The sequence below is a fragment of the Protopterus annectens genome, chromosome 10.part0 (assembly GCF_019279795.1).
Source record: "Protopterus annectens isolate FY-2018-M chromosome 10.part0, PAN1.0, whole genome shotgun sequence".
Taxonomy (NCBI): Eukaryota; Metazoa; Chordata; order Ceratodontiformes; family Protopteridae; genus Protopterus; species Protopterus annectens.
This window is the reverse complement of record NC_056744.1, coordinates 912151978-912169244: the sequence shown is the minus strand read 5'-3', so window position 1 is coordinate 912169244 and position 17267 is coordinate 912151978.

The window sequence follows — 17267 nt, the reverse complement described above, 5'->3', positions numbered from 1 at the left end:
ATTTCCTTTTGCGTTTCCAATGTGCAGGTATACTTTACGAGACAGCTTTACAAACTATATGCAAACAGCTGTCCACATTACTACAACTATTGGAAAATCTGAAAGTGTATTGTCATTATAAAGATGTGCACGGTATATAAAAAGCATTTGTTATTTATTTCTGTAGTGTAGATGATATTATTTGTGAAAAAGTACTGAGAGACCAAGTTTGTAGTGCATGGGATAAGTAACAGATTACTGTAGTATAAATATTTATTCTTTTCTTAAAAAGCACCTTCCCCTTGTTTGTGTTTTTATGTGTACTTTTATGACATGAAGTCTACATGGACAGTAAACATCAGTAATACATGCTAATGTAAACTTTCAATAGCACACTGCCAAGAAGCTGGTTTGCACGATTGATGGCAAAGTGTTTGTGCATGCAAGATACACATTTATACTGCTTTCCCTGTTTGTGCATAGTTAAGATGCAAGTAAATGCAAACCTCATTGATAAAATTATGAGAGTTCAGAGTATTGAGTGTAGGAAACACACCTGCTGCTTCACTGACTCTGGTGAAAATGCATTGACACATTTCATTTGGAGTCCAAATGATATAGGGTTAAAATCCAGGAATATCTTAGCAGTTTTAAATGCATATGTGTACTGCAATGGCATAATTCTTTATTCTGCATTCATTGGGTGTTACCCTAGTGCAGGGAGTTTAAGCAGCATTGCTTGGAGTTAACTGCTCCATTGAAGAGCCATTCATTGTAGCTTAACATTGGTGTGTAATGACAAATCATGTGCAAGCAGAGGCCAAAAAGTGAAAGGCTCCATAACTTATTTTTTACTTATGTGTGTTGTGTGTGATTCTAAAATGGGGTAGATAGGAAAGTGGTGAAATGAAGGGCAAGCAGGGAGAAGAACAAAGGGAAACCAATATAGGATGTGTGGGTGGAAGGTATGAAAGAGCCATAGCTACTCACTTCAACAGTGTAGAATGAAAATATTAGATGAATGTGAACTATCACCTCAATAAAGAGGGGTGACAAAAACACAGCCATGTTGTATAGCCAATTGGACCAAATCAATTATGTCAGGAAGACATGTGTGTGAAGCAGAGAGATGTGTATGGGATGATTTTTTTGATTTTTAAGACAAGTGCCCATTTTTTTATTTCAGTAAGAGAAGAATGTTGGGTAAGGGACATAGGTATTTCTGGGTCAGGTAAGTAGGGTAGGTGAAGAAGCAGATAAAAATGAACAGGACAAATAAGACAAGAGACAGGGATATGAGGGATACAACAGGTTGGGAGACACCATGATTAGGGTCAGGGAGGGGACCATAGATGCCGATGCTCATAAAATATGATGACAGTGAGAATCCACTCCTCACATGCAGGACTGTCATCACCATCCTCTTACTCTGCTGGCTGTTGGAGTGCTTGATATAATCTCATAAGGGAGAGCAGCCTCTCCATCTGGCACAGGCATGCACCTATGATGCTGGGTATGACCCTATGCACCAACCCTGGTATCTCTCTGTAGGTGGTAAAATCTCCAGCTCTGACAGTACTCCCAGGGGGTGTTGCAGCACCAGCTGCCAGGGTAATGCTACCTACTGTGCACATAGTGCCAAAGCAGCAGAGGCAGTACTGCCAGTTTGGGTCTCAGATCTGCTGGACATTGGTGCTGGAGCTGGTAGAGTGTGTCCAGGCTGAGCCACTGGGGTTGGCCTACCTCCCTGTGCTCTACAGTATGGAAACATTTTGATGACACAAAGAAAAAAGAGATAAGGGTTGGCATGAGAGAAAAAAAGAGAATATTAGTACCATCATATGTGACATACAATGCATTATTGCAATGATAAACACATTTTATCTGAACTTTTACAGTGAAGTATACATCTTAACAACTACAAACTAAAATTAAGGATTGTTCAAAGTTATCCTTGCAATGTGCAGATACTGCACGTATGTTTGGTCCCATTATACAGATTAAGTTAACAGCAGGACATTTATGCCACTTGTGTAGAAATTAATTTATATAATATTTTGAAAGATTCTACTATTTCATACTTGTTACTTGTGGTATTTTAACCCACAATGTGTGACTACAATCTGACAATTGACTCCTGAAGTTAGTTTTTGCTAGACTGGGGCATGCATGTTTGATTTTGCAGTCAGGATATGCATGCTTACTTTGTTACAACTGTATAGAAGAGACATTTTTAATTTAAAAGTCACAATAATACTTCTCATGTGCTGCATACACACCCCTTGCTTCCCACAGTCTCTCTAGACACTCAGCATGGGATCACGGTAATCTCTGCATGAGCTGTGGAATGAAGAGACTAGAACAGAAGGGCATTATGCAAACCAGTCTTGTCTATATGTTACTTTAGATTTACTATAAATTCTCTTTATTAGTATACTTACATAACTGTGGAATGTTACTAGTCCCGAATTCATCCAGCCATTGGTTGAGTATCCCTGTTGCACCTTTTCAGGTCATTAAAGTGATACCTACACTGTTCTCTAGTGTATGGAATGCTAGTCACACTGGAGAGAGCCTTGGCCAGACTATTCCAAGCTTCAAACTTGCACTGGCAGCCAGTATAGTCCCCCTGCAAAAACCTTTAGCTGTGGTGCTTTACAAAGAGTCCAGTAAAGATTCTGGACTACACAACATCTCACCTCTGCACCCCAAATTATGCACTATCCCTTCTATCACCAGATATGTCTAACCAGAGAGGGAATATCAGTAGCTAATGATTTCCTGTCAATACCTTTTATCGCATTTACTGGTAGTGTATAAACCCGAACAATGATGCCAACCATGTTTGTACAAAGTTAAGCAGAGAATAACAGTGCCAAACAGAGAGGAAAGTATTTTTGGAAAATGTAATGTTAATCTGAGACTTGGCATTAGTTTGAGGGTTGTTTGCTGCTGGAACTGTTAGGTGAGATCACTTTGCAGACATGAACTGGGGGCATACATTTCATGACCAGACACATTTTTAGTTTGACTTTATACACTTATAACATTGATTTTTATAATGTGGGATTCAAACCTATGCACAAGAGACAACACATTTTCTTCTACAATGGTGATTTTTCTATCTTTGCCACAGAAGAAATGCTTCTCAGATAAAGTCATGAATTATATATAAATACACCAGACAGGTTAAGGGTTAACTATGTATGTCTGTGTGACATTACAAATTCCTGGTTTATACATCCATGTGTGTATTCAAGTCTGAAGGCCATCCAAGGCCAGATAGCACAATTATAATCACAGAAACACAGTCTGTATACCCTCAGTCATATATATATTCATATGAGCTCCACTACTATACATACTTATTGTTATTGTCATTTATTATTTTGTTTCACTTTTTATCTGACATTTAATATAATGTGAAATAGAACAACAGTAAAAATATATTTGATTTCCTGTATTAGAACCCAGGACCATTTGTATTGCAGCCCTGCACTTACACCTGCTGCCACAGGAATAGTTCAACAACAGTTGGATTTTTCCCTATTCATTATTAACATCTGTGTTGTAACCACTGTGCAACACTGCAGAGTGTGTTTGCATGATACCCAACATACTTGATAAAATGTATCTGTTTTGAAATTGTTGACTGCTTCCTCTGTGCAGGTGTTCCGGACCTGCAGCTGTTGGAGAAGGCTGCTAACCACCTCACAATGTCACTAAGCAGTATTGCATGATGGAAAGTAAAAAATTCAATAATGTATTCTTTTTGAAAATAGTGAATGTCTACATCCTGTATGCAAGTATTCTGTCTGTTTCTTGTGTGGGCAATTACTCCAAATTTGCGTGATGGTATGTGTTGCCCAAACAAGACAAGCAAAGATAAACTGTTTTAGCTTTGTGAGTAGTTTTTATTAGGTGTGATCCTTAAAAGACAAAGGTGGGATTTGCACCTTGATCTGCAGATAGTATATGCTGTGCTGATAGACGTTTATAAAATATGGGCTACACACACAAATGATTCACAGGTGTAGTTGACATATAGATTATCAAAGAAGCACATTACATGGCATGTATTGTGTTTATCCATTTACAGTGTTGTGCTAAGCCATGTGTCATGCAAATACTGGCATTAATAAAAGAAATCTATAAAATAAGCAAGACTACAAAATATATGTTAGTACACATGAAAGATTTTACACACATCTGGATTTGAAATCTCACACCAATGACCCTTCAATACGCAGTAAGGGTGTCTTATCCCTCTTTGCCACAGATACAGCTTTGCAGCAGACAATGAAAATCATTGTGTATATGGTTAAGTGCAACATCAACCACAGTAGTATCAAGACATATGACACTTGTACAATTCTGAGTTCTTTTTACATGTATTAATGTCAGATGGAGTGTAATGAGTGACCACACAACCATTTATGATTATTATTTGCAGAAATGCAGCTCTGTCTTATCTCTGTATGTTGTCCATTCTTCTGTTATCTGAGCAGTAATTTGAGACATGCAGTCTGTAAGGCATTTTGTATCATTCTCCTTAAAATGTGTGACACAATTAAATGGCAATAATATCCAGTTTTCAACAAATACAGGGAAATTTGGATGTTACTGAACAGAAACCATGAAATGTGCACTGCTTACTTACATTTAAAACCTTGATACAATTACTTCTACATTTTATATGTCAAACCTGGCTGGCACACTTACTAGTGGTAAGGTAGTCTGAACTGCTATTGTGTTTACCTTCTCCCTATCAGTAATCATTTTCAGTTGCAATCCATTAGCAATAAACACCAAGGGAGTACCTGCACTATGTTTATATCAGCTACACAGAGCCAAGAATTTGGAATTCAGCAATTCTAATGAGTTCACACCTCATTTGCATGCTCACCTTGCTCACAGGCCTAAATCTACACTACAAAAAGGGAACCATGTAGTCAGGGAACCTGAAGGTGAGGACACTTGTTTATGTGGATAACACAGAATAAGATTGCTATTACTTTGGATTTATCTGCACAGACAACTACTGATCTTGCTAAGGTATGATTGCATTTTTCAGTTATATACTGGATATGCTCACATGTCACTTAGAAAATATGTTTCTATATACATTATCAAATGCTGCTTTTATCTGTATGCACTTCTTAGAGGTTTACTGATGGCATAGTCATTTTTGTCTCAGAATTTTACTTTCTTAGATGTATAGCCTTATTAACTTTCATCACAAGTGTTAAAGTTACAACTGTTTCTCTTAATACTCTTCTATTGTTATTTCATTGAAACGTAAATGCCCTACATTGTCAATGACACAGGGTTATTGGCCTTCTAGCATGGCCCATAGACACTTCTAGGGAGTGCTGGCCACATGTAGAGGTGACTAGCAATTGCATAAAAATGAGTGTTCTGTGGTAAATGTGTACATATTTTTGGGCAGTTTTTATAACACTTTTAACAATTAACTGATGTTTTATTCTTTTATATGGTACCAACATGTCATTTGCCTGCTGTTTTGAGGGGGGTGGGGGGAGCCAAGTTCCATTTCTGTGTTGGCACAAACAAAATTGTTTGTACAGAGTTTTGCTTTGATATTGCTAATCCCCCTGCTTTGGATCAAACCTTGCTTTGTGTTGACTGTGATATGCTACAACCACATAAATCCTTTTTTATACTTGAACATCTTCAAAGTTTTTTATTTCTCCATTGGGTAATATTGAAAAATGACTTACGTGTTATATCTAAGCAGGACTATTATTTAGGTGATATTTATATTTAGTATCCTTCTTTTGTGTTTTATGTCACTTAAGACTATGGCACCCAAGTGTCCTAATCCCTGTAAACCCCCCTTCGGTGACCATGAGAATGATGTAATTGCCCAGGATTTTAGGTGACATGGTGTATTTCTACTTGAGAGAGGATGTGGGGATATGTCTGGAAGCTTGCAAATTTGGTAGCAATAGTGAATGATGTAAACACTGTTCAGGGATGCAGTAGGACATATGATCAGGTGCGTCATCAAGCCACTTACATGATTTCATTGGTCCAGAGCAGCTGCAGTATCCTGTGGACAGATGGCTACTGGGGGAGCTGATACAGAGCCACCACTGACAGCAAATGAATATTCCTGTCCACTGTCAGGGATCCAGAGTGCTTAGTGGAAAGTGCACAACAGCATGTGATTGATGTTTGTGCTGCTGGTTCAGGGAGGACAGGTATGTCCCAGGAAGAGCTTGCAGGTAGGCTTACCTATGTCAATTAATTATTTATTGTACAGTAAAATATTGAAAGTAATACATACATTTGCTTAACAATTTTTTTTTTGGGGGGGTGGAACAAGTTATAGATTGATACAGTTAGCAACACATTCTGGTTCATTGCACATGTGCTTGGGGTGGACGTGTTATCCAAGTTTCTGTTAAATGTATTGTTAATGGACATATAAAGGCCCAATTTTTTTTCTCCCTGTGTTGCTGTTATTGTGCTTTATTTATTTATTTATTTATTGGCATTTGTTTACTGGGATAGTCCACTGGGCCAAGTTGAGCCTATGTTCACCAGTGGACGCCCAGGGAGAAAAGCTCCTCAAGAAATGCAAATAAAAACAGATAAATAAAAGCTAAAAAGATAAACTTATTATAAAGTAGCACATTTTGATATATAAAGCATGCAGGATAAACTTATTACAAAGAAATTCAACTACAGTTGATATAGTAGAATGGGTAGACATCATATTAAATGATTATCAAAACATGTTTTAGCAAACATATTACAGCGGAGTTTCTAAGCCTCAAGTACATTAAGAGACTAGTAACAGCCAGCATATTAGAGGAATAGTGGGGGAGAAATGATAAGCAAGGGGGAGGAAATAATGAGGTTAGAGTAAACATGTAAGGGTGAGAGAAAGAAAGTACTACAGATATAGGACTGGTGAGAAGGTTGCTAATAGAAAAGGGTAAAGAAAGAGAGAGTTGGGAGTAAGGAAGTGTACCTGAAGTGAACAGAGAGTAAATTCTAGGAAGGAAGTGAAGAAACTAAGTTTTAGAAGGAAGAGGCTGAGTACAATTACAGATCCAGGTAGAGTTGAGGTGATTATGAAGAGCTGTTTTGAAGAAAACAGTGTTTTGCACGGTGCAAATGGCTAGGGGGAGGCTGTTCCAGGTTCTAACTATTGCCCAGGAGTATAGTAGTTGGCCAGCAATTAGTTTGGGTTTATGAACTTGCAGTAGGTTGTTTTTCTGATCTTAATGACCTATTAGGATTATACTGGAAAAATAAGGAAATTAGGGCAGGGCAATCCTGAGGTTTAGTACGCATTTTGTGTATGGTAGTTAGCTGGAGATAGGTGAGGTAGTGGGTAAGTTTAATACAGTTTAGAACTTTTAGGGGTATGCAGTGGTGAGTGGAAAGGTGAGTGTTGTGAATGTTGCTACTTTTTTATAGCATATTTCTAATTTAGTTTTGAGTGAGAATTGGAGGCTGGTTAACAATGGAGCACAGTAGACAACAGAAAGTTAAAGGTAGGTGGAAGCGAGTACTTGATGTGTAGGGAGAGAAAGGAACTGACTATGTCTAACAAGAAGGCCTAATTTTTTTGTAAGCCTTAATGATGTTTTCTTGTATATGTAGGTCAAATTTTAAGTTTTCATCAATTATGACTCCCAGCAGTTTAGTGTGAGAAACTAATTCAATTTTTGTGTGGTTCAGGGAGACTATGTTAAGTTCAAATTTGTTGACAGGAGTATTTTTCTCTGGAGTGAATATTATGAGCTTGGCTTTATTGAGGTTAAGTGACAAATAGTTCTTTTGGAGCCATGTCTCTATGGTGGAAAATGCTGATTGAGTGATGTGTTGCAGCTGGGTTGAATTTTCAGCACAGCAGATAATAGTGGAGTCATCTGCGTACTGAACAATTGATTAACCCTTGATAAAATCATGAGTGATGATTGTGTCCTTACATTTCTTTAACTTCTTTCAGGACTATCATCCTATCATCCCTAGCATGTGTGGAGTCATCTGACCATGCGAAGGCAAACATTTTTGCAAACATTTTTATTTCAGTACTGATGAGTAGTTCACAGAAATATTTATTTTATCCATATGTGTAATGTGGGTGTCAAGACTGTGTGTGTATTGCTGTACCATCTGTCATAGTGGCAGCAGTGTTTGTTTGTTAGCATATATTGAACTGTAGTAGTGTGGCTCTTAATTTCTTTCCTGTGCTTGTTGCTTATTATCACAGGTCATCCTGACAGTGTAGGTGCTGGACTCTTACCACCTGATGTCATAGTATCGGCAGACTCAGATGATGACAGTGGGCAAACTGAGGCATAGTTTGGGGGGACAAAAGTTGATTCTGACCATGAGGTTGACATTCAGCAAGCCCCTGTAATTTCATACGACTCAGCAAGTAGGTCTAGGCAAACCCATTCTAGTGAGCCCTCAGATATTGGACAGGTGGAGGGTGAAGACACTCGATCAGGGTAGTGTGGTTACTGTGGCTTCAGTCCCTGTCAACTCTGGCCATAGTTAAGGTGTGGACAAGGTGCCACACAGGAGGGTTGTTAGGAGTGCTTGGAGGAGGACTGCTGTCCATCCTCCACCTGATCCAGGTGTGTATTATCCATGCCACTTGACATATGTTTAGGGCTGTCATGGAGGCACAGGAAAATTCCAATAGGGCCTCCAAGGAAATGCTTAAGGTTGTAGATGTGGCACAGGATGACATGCATAACTGCCTCCACTGTATTGCCAGTTCAGTGGGTCAGATGAATGACACATAGGAACGGCCGGTGTCTGTGATGGAATGTCTGCTGGGAGGGGGACTGCATCCATGTGGGCATAGGTCAGCCACATCATCTGATGTTAGCCAACATGGCTGCTCCCAATCATGCAGCGATAGTGGCACTACTTCTACTGCTCCTTCAGTGGTTGAGGTGTCGACACCCAGATGTGGCAAGCCAAGGGGTCATGTCCTGGACATAATTTTGAGGAGAGCTCGTCGAGCGGACATCAGTCACATTCAGGTAGCAGTAGTGCATCTGACCATGGGTGTGGACATGCTAGTACAACTCCTGGTAGAGCCAGTTGTCATGGTTGGGTATGACGACGATGAACTGCCACCTCTATCATGCATAGCTCACACCTGGCCAGCGTACCAAGATGTAGAGCTAGCACAGAGCTTGGCTGAGTTCTTGCTGACACTCACGCACCAGTTTCACCTGAAGTGCCCATTCAGACACACATACACACATGTAACATTTACATGGGTCAGTTGTGAGACTTAAAGCTCATTCTGTTCCATTGACCATTTGATACTTTATCCAAATGTCTGCCTGTTTCTCTTTCTTACTCACACGCGCTCACTTACCTTTTGTGTCAGTCTAGGCTTTCTGCCCCCCTCCCCCACACATGAACATACACAACACCTGGTGCAAATTATGATAACTGTGCCATTTCCTTGTTTTCTAGCTTTTGGATTCAAGCATACATATGTTTTGTGTCTAATGCTCAGGCTGCATAGCTGACTTACTGCATAGTATATGTGTTTGTGATGCTGTTTTGCTAATTGTATTGCCTACTTAAAGATTTTCATAATCTGTACGTGTCCCACACACTTACAGCAACAAAGTTGGGCAAAGTGATAAATAAAAGTGGGACAAAGGCTGAACAATAGTGAGACTTTTTAAATATTTTTGTCTTATAAAGTTAGGCAGTTGATAGAGTCAAACAGTTTTTGCATTTCTATTTTTATTTTTTTAAGGGATATGAAGTCTGAAACTGAAAGGTGTGTCATTTAATTTATAACTTCTCTTTTTAATGATTTGCCTGTACAAAATGGCCAAACTGAGGACATTCTGTGACAATTAATACTTTTGAGAGGTATGAATGTGTGAATCTTTGATGGCTGAGGTCTATTACTTGATAGACAACATGCACATTCATATAAGTCACATTATTGTAAAAATTAACCACCTTTTATTTACTTACATTACCAAGTAACATTATACAGGGATATGCCATTCATTTGCATTATTACACATTCGCTTTTAATATTCCAGGTTCAACACTTATCTTGTAAATCCGGCAGTTGCTACAGTTTTAGTTCAGGGCTGACTCTGTCTGATGCTAGGAGTAGACAGCCATTGCATGGGTAGGTAAAGGTTGTGAGTGTTGCCTAGCATCAATGTTACTATATATAGGTGCATAGGATGAAAGTTTTAGCCCATTTTGTGATGAGTGAATGTGCTATGCATTGCCTCTTAGCCAGTGCTAGGGCATATTGTGCACTCCTACATTTGCCTACACCCACAGCAGCTGCTGTTTCCCCCTCTGACTCCTCACCTGTGTATGGCTGTGGTGACCTTGCCAGTGATGGTGGGATATGTGCCCCTCCCCCTTGTTGATCCTGCTGAAGCTGATTTTTTAGGATGATGTTGTGAAGCATGGCACAGACAGTGAAGATTTCAGTACATGTGTGTATTGTACTTCAGGGCTTCCCCAGGTGTATCTAGGCACTGGAAATGTGACTTCAGCAGCCCAAACACATGCTCTATGATTTTCCTTGTTTGAGCATGTGCCTCATTAAACCATTCTTCAGTTGATGTGTGTGCATTTTAGATTGGTGTCATCCACCACAGTTCTTGTGCATAATCTGCATCCCCCAGTAAATGATCCTGTGATATATCATCCCTAGTTAACATCTCATACATTTGGAAGTTGTACCAGATATGTGAGTCATGGTAACTTCCTGGATTGCCAGCACGCAAATTCAAAATGATTCCCTTAGTATTATACATGACTTTGCAGTTAATGGAGTGGAATCCTTTTCTATTTATATACACAAAGAAGATACTCTTCCACATAGCCTTAAGATGGGCAATTTTCCATGTAGAAGTTGCAAAGCATGTACTTATATTGATGCAAGCGATTGTTTCAAACATCCTTTAACTGGTTGGACATACAGATTAAAAGCGTATCTGGATTGTAATACTAATGCAGCTACTTGTGATAGCTGCCCAGGGTTTTATGTTGGGAAAACTAATAGGCCTTTTAAAGAGACGATTCTGTGCCATCTTAGTAATATTAGACTTAATGTACGTACAGACTAATGCTTTGTCGCAGCATATTCAAAAGTATCCTAGACATAAATTCTCCTCCCTCGCCTTGGAAAGAGTACTAGATAATATAAGAGGTGGAGATCTATCAAATAAAATGGGTCTATATTACATAGTCGAAGTTCCGTAACTCCAAACACCTAATGATCAAAATATTATGTTCGAAGTTACAGAACTGTGACTACATAAAAAATAAAAATAAAAAACAGCATACAACAAAATAAATTGTTGTAAGTAGGGGGGCAAGCCCCCCTGCACCCTCCACATGGGAGGTTGTGCTCCCCACACGCCCGGTACTTAAATATACCAACTCCGAGATAGCACTACATTGAACATAATAGAAATCTCCGCTTATGGAGATTTCCATTCAAACGTGCAAACTTTTACAAATTCGAACTTATGGTCTCAACCATATGTGGTTCAGACTTGTAAAAGTTCGACTACGTGATAGGAACCCCATAAAACTGAATTCTTGGAAACACTCTGGATAACTGATTTACAGGCAGACAGGAGCCCTGTCCTTAATGAAGTGATCCCTTTAAAACCTATATTGAAAAGCAGGAAGCTCAGGGGATGACGTGACTGGATTAGTAACAATATAAAAAAGGGAGGTGCTTTAGTGTGAACAGGATCTGATGAAGACATAGCTGGAAAGCACTCATTCTGTTTGCTTGTGAGGATTCACATCCTGTTGTTTGAAGGATTTTATCTGTTCATTATTAAATTGTGCTGGTTTTATTTTGATTTTATCTGCTGAACAATCATTCTACTCTCTCCTTGTGGTGATATTGCAGCACTTGTGTTTAATCTTTAGTCTTTGTTTTAGCACTGTAGTTTTCAGTGGTTAGTGTTTTTTATTTGTTTGTTTAAATCTGTAACCTAAGAAGCCAAGCCAAATCTCATCCCTCCCTACAAACTCCTTCTCTCAAACTGCACTTTATTACACTTTACCAGCCATTGTTTTTCTGTACTGGCCCTAAAACTACAGCAGTCACTTCCTCCTACTTTAAATGATCCCACAAAGTACTCCCTGTTCAGGCCATGGTTCAAACAATATTTACTAACACAATTTGAATGCCACTGTCTACCTAAAGGACATGTCACATAACCCAGTATCTTCAACTGCATAGTAGCTTTCCCTCTTGTGTACCCGATTCATCTGATTAACTCACTCATCCTAAACAGTGATTCTGTTTACCACACCATTAATGTTCTAAACCCACTACACATAATTTAATCTCATCTTTCATCTTACTGGTCTCTATTAACTTTCCTAACCTAGCAACTACTACCCATATCTCCACCACTTACACTTTTCCTACTTTTACTGTATTCTCCCATTTAACCAAACACACCATGGAAGCTGTGGAATAAGGCAATCTCACTTTCCTATTGTAGTTATATAACTGTACATATATTTGATTTGTTGGATCTTCTTTGTGTTTATCAGATTTTATATGCTTACTCATAAATGTAAACCATTGTTATTTGTGTACTGTCTATTGCTTTGTTACATTATGATGTAACTCAGGCCGAGCTTGTAATTGGTCATTGTTTGATCAGTGTTCTACATAGGTAAACACATTTAGATAACATAAAATAAAATAAAATAAACTATAGATATTAGCATTCAATGCATCTTCATCAAGTGGGAATAGATGACTGCCTTCACCCAGTGATAATGAGCCTGGCATAAATGAATATAAAAAAAACTAGTCCATCTCATATTAACAGTAGTAAAGTAAATGTTGAGGTAGGACAGAGCACACAAGAAATCTAGGGGCACTACCATCTCAGCAGAACACCAGCTGCACCCTTTTAGGTAACTAATAATAGTGTAACAAAGAAAATGCTGTAGTAATTTATCCTTATGGTCCCCATAACTCTTCAAAACTGGCTGGTGTTTATATTTTCACTAAACAGCCAGGAGATCTGCTAGAAGAAATCCTTGCCTGAATCATTAGGAAAACTAAAATCCAGATCCTGTGCCTCAGATTCTTTTTAATGAATGTATGTGGTTTAAGCCCCTGCTTGAACTGATAAGTGGACATGCAAAGACATCATCATTTATCAATTAGTAGCATCCTACCCTTTCAACATTGAGATCAAAGGATTCTTATTTGAGGCTAGAAGTGATCATAATGCTATCTCTAATGGTCAGAACCAGAAGTTTAAAAAAATGTGTCAGGAGAAAAATTTGATTCTACTACCCCCAATCAAACCTGTTCTACACCAATAAACAAATATAAATAAATCAACTGAACAATCCATGATTATATCCAAACAAAAACTGATGCTGCCCTCATCTACTTCATTGGATATACACATAGCATCCTGGATAGCTTGAATCCTCTGAAATCATTCAGAGTGAAGTATGTCCTTCAAATCCGGAAGCCTGAATCTTAAAATAAATAAATAAATAAATAATGACAATGATACTACTACTACGACTAATAATAATAATAGTCAAGGATAGCCCATGGCCTAAGTATCAACAAGTATTTCAGCAATAATGAACTGTTACAAATCATTACTAAAAGGCAATCAAATGTCATAAATATAAATATTCATCAGCCTTGGATGCTTTACCTGTACCTTCCAAAACTTTTTGTAAAGATAACAGTCACCTATTATACCCTATATAAATGGTTTACTTCTTCAATTTCAGATGAATCTTGTTCAAAAAGTAGCACATACCTTTATAAACTGCTCTGGTAAAACCATTCACTCCCTAGTACATATCTCCACCTGCCACAGCTAAGGCAGGGCATATCACTGAATTCAGTTTCAACCGTACTAAAATAAGCATATCACAAGTGAGTAATCTATTGCTGAAGGTTAAGAGAGTTGGCTCTTCTGGCTTAAAACTCTTCCATCCTAGATTTGTCAATCTTGTTATATCTCCAGGTGCTGTTCCACTGAAGTGTGTTACTAGTAGGATGAGTCTTTGAGATTTTATGAAGTATACCTTAACAGTAGCTTATTATGTCAGAATAATATCATGCATGTCTTTCTAAGGGGATCTAATATTCGTCATCTTGGGAGGACATAGATAACAGACCAAATTGCTTTAACAACTGTGGTCTACATCTTTACTTCTCTAGGCTTTTGAATACTGGCTAAAACTTTATCCACCACCACTTAGTGCCTTTTCAGTTAATGCTAAATTGACAAGCCTATCAATATAGCAAAATCAACTCAAGTACTTTGAGGTATTACTGCTCAGTGCCAGGATCATAAAAATAAATAAATAAATAAATAAACAAAAAAACTACACTCATTTCAAGCCCTCCTCGCACTTGAGAAAATTGATATCTGTGCAGTTACTGAGACACAGTTTAAAGCGACAGAGAGTACCCCAGCAGTGTAACGTTTCAGTACCTTCCAGAATTTTAGACCAGTAGCTGCACAGGCAAGGACTACAGGTGGAGGTGTCTCAATATATATCAGTAACAGGCATACCTCTAGGGTGGTAAGACAGGATGATATGCTGGAGTTCCTCCATGTGCAGATCACCATAGACAAAATCCTGTACCATATCCTAGTCAGCTATAGGTCACCTTCTAGGTTCCAAAAAGCTACTTAGATCGATCTACTGTAGACACTTGCCATTAAACCTAACACCGTATTCATGGGAGACGTTAATTACCACTCTATAGATTGGGAATCCTACATGGCCTCAAATCAAAAGGCATAGATTCCTCAACTTTTTAAATACCAAATATTGAAATACACCCAATAAAGGCTCCAACATACTGGATTTCATGCCCACAAATATGGGAGAATGCTGCACCCAACCCCCCCCCCCCAATTTTGTCCTCCCTCGTAAGGTCTGACCACAAAGAAGCTGTCTACTTTGAAATAAATGTCAGCTTTGTAATCCCATTAAAACCAGTAACAGTTAAGAACTATTCCAAGGCAAATTACCTTTTGTTAAGTGATGGTTTGTCAAAATTCAACACTCCTGCAGACCCTGAGAATCCAGCAGCCTATGCTGAATTGCTATCAGAAACTCTATACAACCATATCAATGGCTGCATAGAGGCTTCTGTACCTACCAGAAGTAATCCCAGAGCTAGCCCCAGAAACAAACTGCCCTGGTGGCATCCCAAATTAAACAGTATATACAACAAAAGAAAAACAAATATGGCAAGAATCAGGCCGGTAAATCCCATGAAGATAAAAGTTCTCTCATCAAAATAAACAAGCAACTAAGTGGGATAATTATGTCAAGCAAAGCCAAATTTAGGTTAAGATAGTCTCCAAGGTGAAGGATAACCATAAGGCCTTATTCAGCTATGCCAGAAACCTCAAGGGCTGCATACAGCAATGGGCTGAAAGGGTAGTTAATGGTGTCTCATTCAATGAGCCTGGTGATATAGCAAACCTGTTAGAGACAAATTCATTTCTAGCTTTAACTCCCTTTCATCCTCAACAATCCCCCCAAAATAGCCTCAAACATAACCTTACCAACTCTAACAAGGGAGACTGTACTAGCTGTGCTCACTAAAGCCAATAACACTGCCTCAATGGGCCCCAGTAACATCCCAGGTTGCCTCCTGAACAGCATAAAATGTAACTTATCAGGACTCCTGGCATCATTATTTAACTATAGTCTTAAGCCAGGCTTTGTACCATGTGAATCGAGGACTGCAATGATCATTGCCCTACATAAAAAAGAACCTTCAACAGCTCCTGGAAACAAAAAAAAAAAACATTAGTCTGACTAGTCTTATTTGCACAGCTGTGAAAAGAATTATCATGAAAATTATCAACAGGGACATAGGAGACCTCCAAACACTGGATGCATCATAGTTTGACTTTGTTTGAACTTCTTTGAAAAGGTCATTAAGGCAATGGATGAGGGAGAAAGGGTGCATACTGCCTACCTAAATCTGCCTAAAGCATTTGCTATAATAATCCACTCAGGCATTATCAAAAAACTTACGGAACTAGGTATAAACCCTTTTATGACACCCTGGATAGCTAGGTGACTCACTAATAAGACCTAGGATGTTAGAATCAGTGAGGCCACCTCCACAAAGAGACCGGTCACCTGTAGAGTCACCCAGGGCTCTGTGCTAAGCCCACTTCTCTTTAGCATCTACTTATCAGATATAAAAGCCAGTGTCAAAGCCCTCTGGCTAACTGAGTTTGCAGATGCTTGCAATCTGGTTGCAGTCAGTGAATCCCCCAAGATGAGAACACCCTGCAGGAAGGTCTAACACAGAAAAACACTCGGTGCCAAAGCCTCGGCTTAAAACTCAATACCAAGAAATGCATTATAGTACCTTTTGGGAATTTGGCCACACCAGGCAGTTATGCTATCAATAAAACATCCCTAAATGTTGATTTGCTAGTCTGGGATCTGGTAACTCATGTAGACAGTAACCTATCCTTTGACCATCAGGTGTTCCAGGTAGTAAGAAAATCTTTCAATGCTGCTCAACTTATAAGCAAAGGCATGGCATCTAGGCCCACAGAGGTCATCATACCACTGTACTCAGAAGTCATCAGAACCATCATAGAGTATAATGCCTCCTTTGGTATGTACCTGACGAGACACATGTAGCAGCTGGAATGTCCTCAAGGACTCCTTGCAAAAAGAATGCAGGGAGTAAATTTTGTCCTATGCTGATTGCCTCAAAGCCCTGTCTCTTTACATGGTATCATACATACTTCTGAAAGGTGATCTTTGCCTGGCATATAAGGCATTCCTGGACACTGCTTTGATGAACCTTTTGCAAATCCACAAAGCAAACAGCATTAGTTACTCTACATTAAAAGATCTAAACTTTTGGTTACAACATAAATAGGACATGTTGGAGAGACTGATATGTTTCTCAGGGAATTCCCATTTATTGGAACAGGCTCTCTATCCATTTGAAGCAGAGTTCTTCCCTATATCCATTTAAGCGTAACTTGGACCAACGGATGAGTAAACAAAGATTTCACCCATCATCTGGAGCCTATTTCTGTGATGGACAGATGCAGTAGTAAATCTAATTTGGGGTCACAATTGGTTTGAACAGCTTGGCTTATAAGACCCCTAGTGTTCACTATCCTAGTATACACCTATGCACCTATACTGCCTATCAATGATCAGAAATAGAACAATCTTCTTCTTCTTTTGGCTGTTCCCATTAGAGATCACAACAGCAG